This window comes from Artibeus jamaicensis, unplaced genomic scaffold, assembly GCF_021234435.1.
Source record: "Artibeus jamaicensis isolate MK-2021 breed Jamaican fruit bat unplaced genomic scaffold, CSHL_Jam_final contig_444, whole genome shotgun sequence".
Classification (NCBI taxonomy): domain Eukaryota; kingdom Metazoa; phylum Chordata; class Mammalia; order Chiroptera; family Phyllostomidae; genus Artibeus; species Artibeus jamaicensis.
The window spans coordinates 2,286,510-2,296,402 of NW_026521831.1; positions in this window are offsets into that span (position 1 = coordinate 2,286,510).

Sequence of the window (9,893 nt, forward strand, 5' to 3'; positions counted from 1 at the left end):
CGTACCGCACAGAGCGAGGCAGGCCCCATGTGGCGCAAAATAAATGAGGCTGCTCGGGGCCTAAACTGCCACTGGTTCCTCTGGATGTTGCTGAAGACCAGGCAACATTAACACGCCCACGTACAGACTCGTCCATTGGACAATTTGCAGCGATTACAAATCCACAGGAAACCAATTCTGTAGGCATTCCTTATGTACCTACTATGTGCTTAGTGACCTACCAGGGCCTGTGAAGATTGCTGCACTCTCAGAGGTGGACTCCACTCACATGGAGGCTGAGGGAGTCGAGGAAGCAAATAGAGAACCTGACAGGAGGTGGCCATACTGTCCCCACCCACCCTGGCACTCAGGCGTGGCCCCTGCACGCTGCGGGTGCCCCATGAGTGCTCACAGCACAGTGAGTCATCGGCCCTCGCCCTGCACACAGAAGCTCCACGTGGTTATTGCCTTTCAGGAAATCACAGGGCAGGGGAATCCGTGTCCTCGGGCTACTGTGACAAAGTGCCACACGCTGGGTGCCATGCAGTTCTGGAGGCCAGAAGTCTGATATCCAGGCGTGGGGTCACTTCCTCTGAGGGGTTGGGAGGGAAGGACCAGCCCAGGACTCTCTCCTGGGCGAACAGGTGGCTGCTTGCTGGCCGGCCTCACATCGTCTTCCCTGTGTCTGTTTCTTTGTCCCAGTTTCTCTTTTCACGAGGACACCGGTCACTCTGGATTAGGGCCCACCCCCATGAGCTCACTTTAGCCCCATCACCTCGGTGAAGGCCCCTCTCCTAATGGGCCCCATGCCGAGGTCGGGGGTGGGGGCTAGGACTCCAGTGTGTCTGTTGTGGGGGGTGGGGGCATAAGCAAACACACCACAGCAGGAGAGGTCACCTTGTGACCCCAGGCCAGAGGGGGTTACAGCTCGTCTAGGTCACAGGACTAGGGTGAGCTCGCCTCAGAGTCTTTTGCTTTGGGATCCTGAGCTTTTCCCACCATCTCATAAGGCCCCTCCACCCAGACCAGGCAGAGGGGTGGAGAGACAGGAGCAGAGAGAAGGCTGTGCCCGGAGGGAGCGAGCCCCTGCAGGAGAGGAGGCCCCAGCAGTGGGGGCAGCGCGAAGGCCCCAGGATGCCGAGGCAAGCTCCTGTCCAGCCAGAGGCTGCTGAAATGGCATCTGTCAGGCGTAAAATGCTTCGTGATCAGGCCCTGAGGTGTGGGATGTGGGGTTGGGGGAGAAGAACCGGGCAGTTTCGAGAGGGAGAAAGGTGGGGAGGGGCTGATTAGGAGTCCAAAGGTGGAGGTGGGACAAGTTTATGAGAAAATAGGTCATTCCTTTAATCTCAGGGCTGCAAGTCCTGGGAGGGTTCAAAGTCACCGACTTGGCAGCTGAGCAAGGTTTCCCAGAGCAATGAGAGGAGGCCGGAAGGATGAGTGTGTCCGGGAGGAATGAACCCTGGAGCCATTGCTCTAGCAAGGGCAGCCTGCGCTGAGGGCCTAGGGTCCAGGTGGCAGCCGGGCCTCCTGAGGCTCCCGCCCACCCCCACCCCGGTGCCCATGTCCCTGCACCCAGGCAGGCCGGCCTCTGCCGGCAGAGGGGGGCACAGACGGCGTCTTCTCAGCAAAGTGCCCGTGAACCGACCGGGAGAGGTGGTGGAGGTCAGGGGCGGGTGGTGTTCTGAGAGCCCTTTGGTGAGACCCTGCCCGCACCCCTCACCTAAATAACCGTGGCAGCTTCTCAGCCACTGGGGTCCCAGCCAGGCCGCCCCCCCCCCCGCCCCGTGTTTACAGGGCCTGAGGGTCTTCAGGGCCTCCATAAAAATCCAGACCAGAAAAAACACCTCTGTGCCTCGTGTTGAAGTTTTGTCCATTTTATTTGTTGATTCAATTGAGTGCTAACATAAAGCTATCTTGAAACTGGTCGCTGGGTTAGGTTTGCCTGCTTTGGGAGGATTCGGAGGACTCATTACCACCCTGAAACCTAGGCACTTGAGGGGGTCCCTGCCCAGGGCCTTGAGCTTTTCAGGGCCCCTTGCTGGCCCAGTGCCTTCAGCAGAGCCCCCTGGCTGTGGAAGCCAAGGACACAAGCCCCTCGGGAGAGCCCATCCTAACCCCTCTAGACTGCTCTTGGGGTACTTGGGATCCCGGAATTCCTTGTCCCTAAACCCTGATCTAAGACTCTGGGGTCCTTCCAAGGGCCAATCACATTGCCTGGTGCACACCCCCAGGCCCAAGGAAGGGTGGGGGCAAACTGTGTAAGAGGCGGCTGAATGGGGCTTGGATCGGGGAGCCCGGGCGTCTGAAGCCATGTGAAGGAAGCCCTTGCAGATGTGAGCTGGTCTCCACCTGTGCTCTTGGGCCCCAGCCCCTCAGTATGAGGAGCGGGCCTGTAGACACCCACGGAAAAGGGCAACAAGCCACAGCCCAGAGTCAGTGAGTCAGTGAGACTCCCCAACAACAAACTTCAAAAGCAAACTTTCTACAAAATCTTGTAAATACAGTAGCCCATCCTTACTCAAGCCCCCAGTGGGCGCCTGAGACTGTGGGTACGACCGAGCCTTCTATACATGTTTTTTCTTGCATGTACACATCTACGGTAAAGCTCCATTTATGAACTTGAACGGGGACAGCAAAAGATCAACAACAGCAACCGACGGTAGCACAGACAAGTGGAACGATATGCACAGTGACAGTTCCATGCATGCGGTCACCCTCTTTCTCCGGTTATCTTACTGCACTCGGACAGTTTCACGGGCACAAGATTCACTCTTACCTTGTGCCTTAGCGACATCGGCATGTGGTCTTTTTTCTTTCCTTGTAAAGTCGAGAACTTTCACCTTTTCACTCAAAGGGGGCGCCCTGGCCTCTCCATGGCGAAGCCAAACTGCCAGCGTCCGGGCCCCTGCACTTCGGGCTCACGTCAGGTGAGGTCGGTGTGCCTTGAACACAAGCACTGTGATGCCGTGCAGTCTGTGTGGCTTCTGAGAGGACACCAGTGACCGGAAGGCGGGGAGCGTCTACAGCTCAGAGACCCTGGGCACGGGAGGGCCTGGCTGGGGTGAGAGGTCATCGTGCTGCTCAGAACAGCGCACAGCTTACAACTTACCAATTGTTTATTTCTGGTATTTTCCATTTCATGGTTTTGGACTGGGGTGGACCGCCAGTAACTGAAACAGTGCGAGGGGCCACTGTACACCCCACCGCATGACAGAATTACACAAGTGTGGCAGGCGGGTGTGCTTGAACATGCATCCGATGCACGCGTGGGGCCCTTCTCAGACCGAGAGCCCCTCTGCTTCTGAGTGATGCGGACTCCAGCCCGCAGGGTCCGTGTGTTGTGGCCGTGACGGACGAATGCACACAGACTACAGAAGTCCTGTGGAGGAAAAGGGACGGCACGGCCACTCCGAGTGAGAGAGAGGGCCCCGACCCCTGCCCGGACAGGCTTCTCTGGGCACATCACAGCCAGGACGGTCCTCATTTACTATGCACAGGTTCACTGTAGGTCATTACCTTTTACAGATAACAAAGGAAAGAATGTTGCTAATGGCTTCAAAGAGAAGAATGTTGCAGATCAAGGGGAAATGTGGTTGAACTGGTCACACTCCATACTGGGGAGGTTTAGCACAGACTTTAAGAAGTTCCTTTAAAGATAGATGTGCAGTAAACATTTGCTGCCTCAATCAGGGTGGGGAGTTTTAGGAAAAAGCAAGCCTCACAGCAGCCCAGGTACGATGAAGGCCAGATTCCCCACGAGAAAACCGACCCGTCGGCTCCTGTGTGCCGACTCGCTCAGGCCACCTGGGTAGGTCCCCTGCATCTGAGCACCCATCACACCGCCCCAAACTCACCCCTTTCCCCTCCGGCCCCCACGGTGCCCAGCAGCCAGGACCACCATGAAAACCCAACGCCTATCATGTTGCTTTCCTACTCAGGTCCCTTTGGAAGCTCACCAGCACCTTCAAATGCAGTTCAATCCCCTGGCATGGCTTCTGAGGCCCTTGGCCGTTTGGCTTCTGCTGACTTCCTCAGTCTCATCCCTCACCCCCCCCCTTGCCCCACTGCACCCCTCATTCCAGCCTGAATAACACCACCGCAGTCTCTGCCCTGAATGTCTCCAAGCCCCTGCCCACACCGGAGGCCATCCCAGCCTTCCCCACCTCCTCTTACCCCTCTGGCTGACCCTTTTGGGGCTTCTCCTCCAACCCTTGGCTGTCACAGTTCCCTGGGCTCCCTGAGTCCCCCTTCTTTCCTTCACCCCGTGACTGCCAGCCACACCGTGTGGCCCCTCTGGGTCTGAATCATACCTCTGCCCCAGGCCCAACTCAGGGCCTGCCCAGAAGTGAACCCGCAGTAGGAGGGTCTGAGCTAAACTATTCTAACACAGCCTAAAAGACTAGAAACTTGCCTAAAATTATGATCTTGAACGGGTTTCCTTTGGGAGTGAATGGCCTTGGCATTCAACCTGGGGCTGGTTATAGGACTCCCAACTGCCACTCAGGGCCATGCCTGGCAGGACCTGTCACCCACGGCAGCCGCAGCTCGGGCAATGTCCCCAGAGCGCCAGGAGCATGCTCTGGATCCCCTCCTTTCCTTCTGTTGGGAACCACCCTGCCTGGTTGCAGAAGCTGTAACCCCCCCATGGCTGAGGCTGAGTGAGCGACCTTCAGACCATGAGCCACTAAGGAGACAAAGCTTGTCTCCCTGGCAGGAGCACCGCTTCTGCCCACTTTACTTCACCCTGCCTGGCCCCCCGTGCATGACAGGTTAGCCAATGACCAGTAAGATTCCTCAAGGGAGGGATGACCTAAGACAGGCATGGTCACAGGGGGGCCCTCAGGGAAGGACTTGGAGAGCTATGGAGAAAGGAGGTGATGGACCCTTACCCCTCAGCTTTGACATAGCCTGAGTCCTCATTCTGTCTGCAAGAGGTCTCCTAATCTCTTGGCTGCCTTACTACCCCTGCCTGAAACAATGACAGAGGGTGGTGTAGCCCTGTACTGGAAAGTGAGGGCTCCCTGGGCGATCGGGCCTGAGAAAGAATACATAAAATCCTGTGAGACCCGCCTTGCTAAGAATGCTCTCAATTAAATGATAAGGGTCCGAGCAGGAAATGAGTTTGTTTCCCAAAGTCTTGTAGCCCTTTAGCTAACAGACCCTGACTCAGAATAAGCCCTCAGAGTTCTTTGTGTGCTATCTGTTGTTTGATCCTTATTGCCTGACAATGACGAATGAGCTTCACCTGTGTTCCTGTGCAAAACGAACCCAATAAAAGCCCATTGAGGAAAAGGCTCTTGGCCCTTTTCCTTTGAGAGATTGGCCACCTTTTGTCTCCAAGCAGATCATGTCTTGGTAGACTTATTCTCATCCATGGTGGACAGGGGGTTCTGCCGGCAGAGCCCCCCACATTCTTCCACGTCTCCACCGATTTGACTCTGAACAGGCAAAGGCCCTGGGCCGCTGCATCTGCATTTCAGCTACATGGTCGGCTTCCCCATTTTCAGAGACATGCCCCCGGTGCTGCCCTGTGTGACTGGAGAGGGCTGAGGGGGGCCTCAGGAGCAGCCACAGTGACTTGGGCGACGGACCTGCCTGCACATGCGGCAAAACACTTTTCCTGGGAAAAATCAGAAAGGTTATTGGTCAAAGAAATACATGCTCATTAGTTAAAAGTGTGTAATTCAGACGGCAGTGACACCCAGATTCACGGAGAACTGTCTAGCAGACCTCACAGACACGAAGTACAGGAAACCGCAGTGACTTGCTCTGTGCCCAGAAGGTGCGTGTGACAGATTACACACCAGAGGTGGCCCCAACAAAGCCTTCCATTCCACACGCTTTTACAGTGTGACAATGACATTCCTCCTGTCCAGAGATGGGACTTACATTCCCTCCCCCTTTGAACTGGGCAGGCCTGTGACTCTGGTGGTTGTAATGCCATGTGACTACCGAGACTGGGTCAGAAAAGGCTTCCCCCGAGGACAGAACCCAGGCGCCATGCTGTACGGAAGCCCAGTGCCCAGGAGGAGGCCAGGTGTGGGTGTTCTGGTGGCACCAAGAGCAGCCACGTGGGTATGCAAGCCTTCAGATGACTCCGACCCTAGCCTTGGCTGGACTGCGTGAGACACCCTGAGGGAGGACCAGCTAGCTGAGCCCAGTCAGCCCCCCGCCCAGAGTCGGGGGCAGTAGGACACAACACTCCCCGTGAAATGTGCACTGTTGTTCGCAGGTGACACGCACATGCTCACACGGTGCCATTTCAGACACGTGATTATTAGCGTACTCCTCGGCAGCGCTCTCCGAGGCGGGTGGGTGTGGGGGGGGGGGCACAGAAACACAGAACGCGGCAGAGCCGGGCCCCAGGACGGCGTGGCGCTCAGCAGGCGAGCGGACATTAGTAGGTGTGTCCACCTGAGAGCAGCCGTCTGCGAAACAACCAGCGGGCTGGCTTCTCGTCTTCGGCCCTTCCAGGCTGAGTTTTTGTTATTTGGATCCGGGCACCAGTTAGACAGCCGCAGCGTCTAAGTACTGAAATACTTCCCTTCAAAAAACCGGTAAGCTGTGCTGGCAAAGCAACATGACCTTTTCAGAGTTCCCGGCTGGGAGAAAAACCCAAAGGACACAGGGCCTCTTGGTCAAGGTGACACTGCAGGCTCGGGAAAGACACCGGGCACCAGCACTCGGCACCTTCTGGGTGCGCGGTGGTTACTCACGACCTTGTGAACCCCTAGAACAAGCCACCAAGATGGTAACTCCAGGACTACCCCAGTGATGGGGACCCAGGGGCCTCGGGGCGCAGATCCCGCCTGTGAGCCCCGAAGGTCTCGCATCAGGGCGGCTCCTTGAAGGGAAAGAACACACTTAAGAAGGAAGACAGAGGTAATTAACGAATCGCCTTACCCAGGTGGCCAGCTCGCCTGTGGATACAGTGTATCAGGTTTTGCCGCTGAAGCTGCAGCCGCTGAAGCCCCTTCCTGTGACTCATTCCTCCTGTCTCTGTGGTCACAACGAAAAGCCGTATTTCTACGTTTTAATTTGTCTCATCGCGTGACATTTCCCACTGGGAAACCAGTTTTCTCTACTGGCCTATAAGTTGCCTCTGTGCAGGGCTGATCACAGCTCTGTCCCCACCTCCTAGAAAAATTCGGGGACCAGAGCTGCTTTCCAAGTGTTTGCTGAGGACACCAGTCAGGGCTGAAGGAATGAGTAAAATATAAGAAGAAGCACCCCACTCACACCCCCTTTCACTGGCACTGAATTAGGAGATGTCCAAACTTAATCAGAATATTAGCTGTCTTCCACTTTTAAAAGAGAAAATAAAAGACAGAAGACAAAGGGAGGGTGTCAGGGAAGACCCTGGGAGCGGGGGACCTGCCTCGAGGCTGGGCTGGCTTCCCAGTCTCCCAGTCGATCCACCTTTGAACCTGAAATTAGATAACGCAGGATATCGATAACGCTGGAATTGGAGCCGCAAAGTCCGAGGTCTTTCTGTGACAGGAAGGTCTTCCTTGTGGGATGGGGACAAACTATGGATGTGGCCTCCTCCGAGCAGGCAGGTCTGCAGGAAGCCGGGGGCGGCATCCAGAGCTCCCGGCATGCCTGGCAGGGGGCAGGGTGGCCGGCTGCATCTCCAGAGCACGCCCCCCACGAGGAGAGCCCTCCAGCAGGTGGCTGCCACCTGGGGCGGCTCCCTCCGCATCCCCTCCCTCCCTCTCTCCCAGCCGGACCCCGCCCCCACCCCACCACCCGCCAGCACCCTCCTCCCACCCCGGAGAGCATCTAAGTGAAGAGGGAGGGAGACCTGGTTCTTCTGCGTGGGCAGTGGGCCTTCCCTTCCTTCTGAAAGTTGGAGAAGGCTCTGTCCGCCTGGCTGGGGCTGCCTAGTCCCTGCTGGCCTCCCGGGGCGCAGGGCAGCCGGTCCTCCTCCCACAGGTCTCCGTCCACACCCCAGTGTGTGACACCACCTCAAAAGGCCTCCACGGAAGCAATTCTTCCTTGCACTGCGGACCACTGCGCCCCTGAGCCCCTCCTCTGAGCCTCCACCGGGGAGGGTTCAGGGGCACGCAGCCCATTTATGTCCGCACGGTGCTCAGGTACCACGCCGGGCTTACTGTTTTGCTCACCCAGGTCCCGAGAGAGGGGTTTGCAAACATTTGTGGGCATTAGGCTCTGGTGGGGGGCTTGTCCCCAGCTCTGGCACCAGTCTGTGCAGGGAGGGATGCAAGGGTCAGGAGCAGAGGGTCCGGAAGCAGGCTGGGGACAAGAGAAGACCGAGCTCTTTCCCCTTCGTGTGTGTGGCTTTCCATCTTCTCTTGACAGACAGCTTCACCGAGGTCTGAGCCACCGACAGGCCATCAGCTGAGCGTATCTAAAGAGTGCGGTTCAGTGCCTGGGGACACAGACGTGCACCTAGGAAACCCCCACCATTTTCCGGAAAACAAATAGAGTCCCTCCCCCAAGTTTCCTCGTGTGTGTTGGGAGCTCCTCCTGGCCCCTCACCCCACACAACCACGGACCCGCTTTCTGTTGCTGTGCGTTGGGCAGCGTTTCCTGGGCTTGTCCTCACATGTGATCACACGGTGGGTACGTTCCTTTTACGGCTGCTTTCGCTCACTCGGATTCGTGGCTTTGAGATTCATCCAGTGTAGTGCCGACCAATAGCTTAGCCTTGAATTCTGGGTAAGCCTCCCTGGTCAGAGCGTACCCGTACCATCCCTCTTGGTGTGTCGGTGAATCCTACTTGCTACAGTTTTGTCTGAGTTTTTGTGTCTGTGTACATGAGGTCTGCAGTTTCTCCCTTCCTACCCGCTCCCGCCCTTCTGTCCTTCCTTCCTTCCTTCCATCCTTTTCGGTAACATCAAAGTACTACGGGTCCCGTATGTTGGGAAATATTCACTCTTCTTCGATATTCTGAAGTTTTATTTATTTGGCAGAATGAGTATTATTTCTTCTTGAACGTTTGCTAGAATCTACCAGTGAAGACATCGGGCCTGGAATTTTCTCTGAAGGGAAGGTTTTCCAAAGTAAATGCTAAACAGACAAAGGTCATGAACAGATCATTGATAGTTAAATCAGTCAGAGGCAAATGAGGCCAGTTGTCCCTGCCTCCCTGAGAGACATGCGAAAGTCTGTGCCAGTCGAATTGGTGCATTAAATCTGCGTCGTCTAGTCTATGGGCATGAAGTTGCTCACGATATTCCCTTACGATACTTTTAAAATTTGTAGCCGTCATCTCTCTTGTTCCTGATTTTGCTGATTTGTGACTTCTTCTTCTTCTTTTTTTTCCCTCATCAGTCTTGTGAGAGCTTTATCCATTTTATTGGTCTTCTCAAAGAATCAGCTTTTGGTTTCATTGGTTTTATCTTTTTTTTTTGTTTTCTATTTTGATGATTTTCACTTCAATAACAATTACTTCCTTTCTTCTGTATTTGATTTGTTTCTCTTTCTTTGGTGTCTTAAAGTAGATGCCAAGGTCACCAATTTGAAATTGTTCTTTTCTGCCACGGGGTTTAATGGCATAATGTCCCCCAAGTGCTGTTGTAATGATGTCACTTGTCGGCTGAGGCTGCCCTAACCAGATGCCACAGACGGGGCGGCTTAAACCCATTTTCTCACAGTTCCCACCAAGGTGCCGTCAGGGCTGGTTTCTGGTGAGGGCTCTCTTCCTGGCTTGTAGGCTGCCATCTGTTTGCAGTGCGGTCAGACTTTCCTTTGTAGGTGGAGAGGGAGGGGGAGGGGGAGAGGGAGGGGGAGAGACACCTGCCCTATCAGATTAGGGCCCCACCCTATGAGCTCATTTAACCCGAATTACCTCCTGGAAGGCTCTGTCTCCACCCACAGTCCTGCAGGGGGTGGGGCTTCATTGCCCAGGCCTGGAGGAACATAGGCCACTAAAAACAGTACCCCCAAAT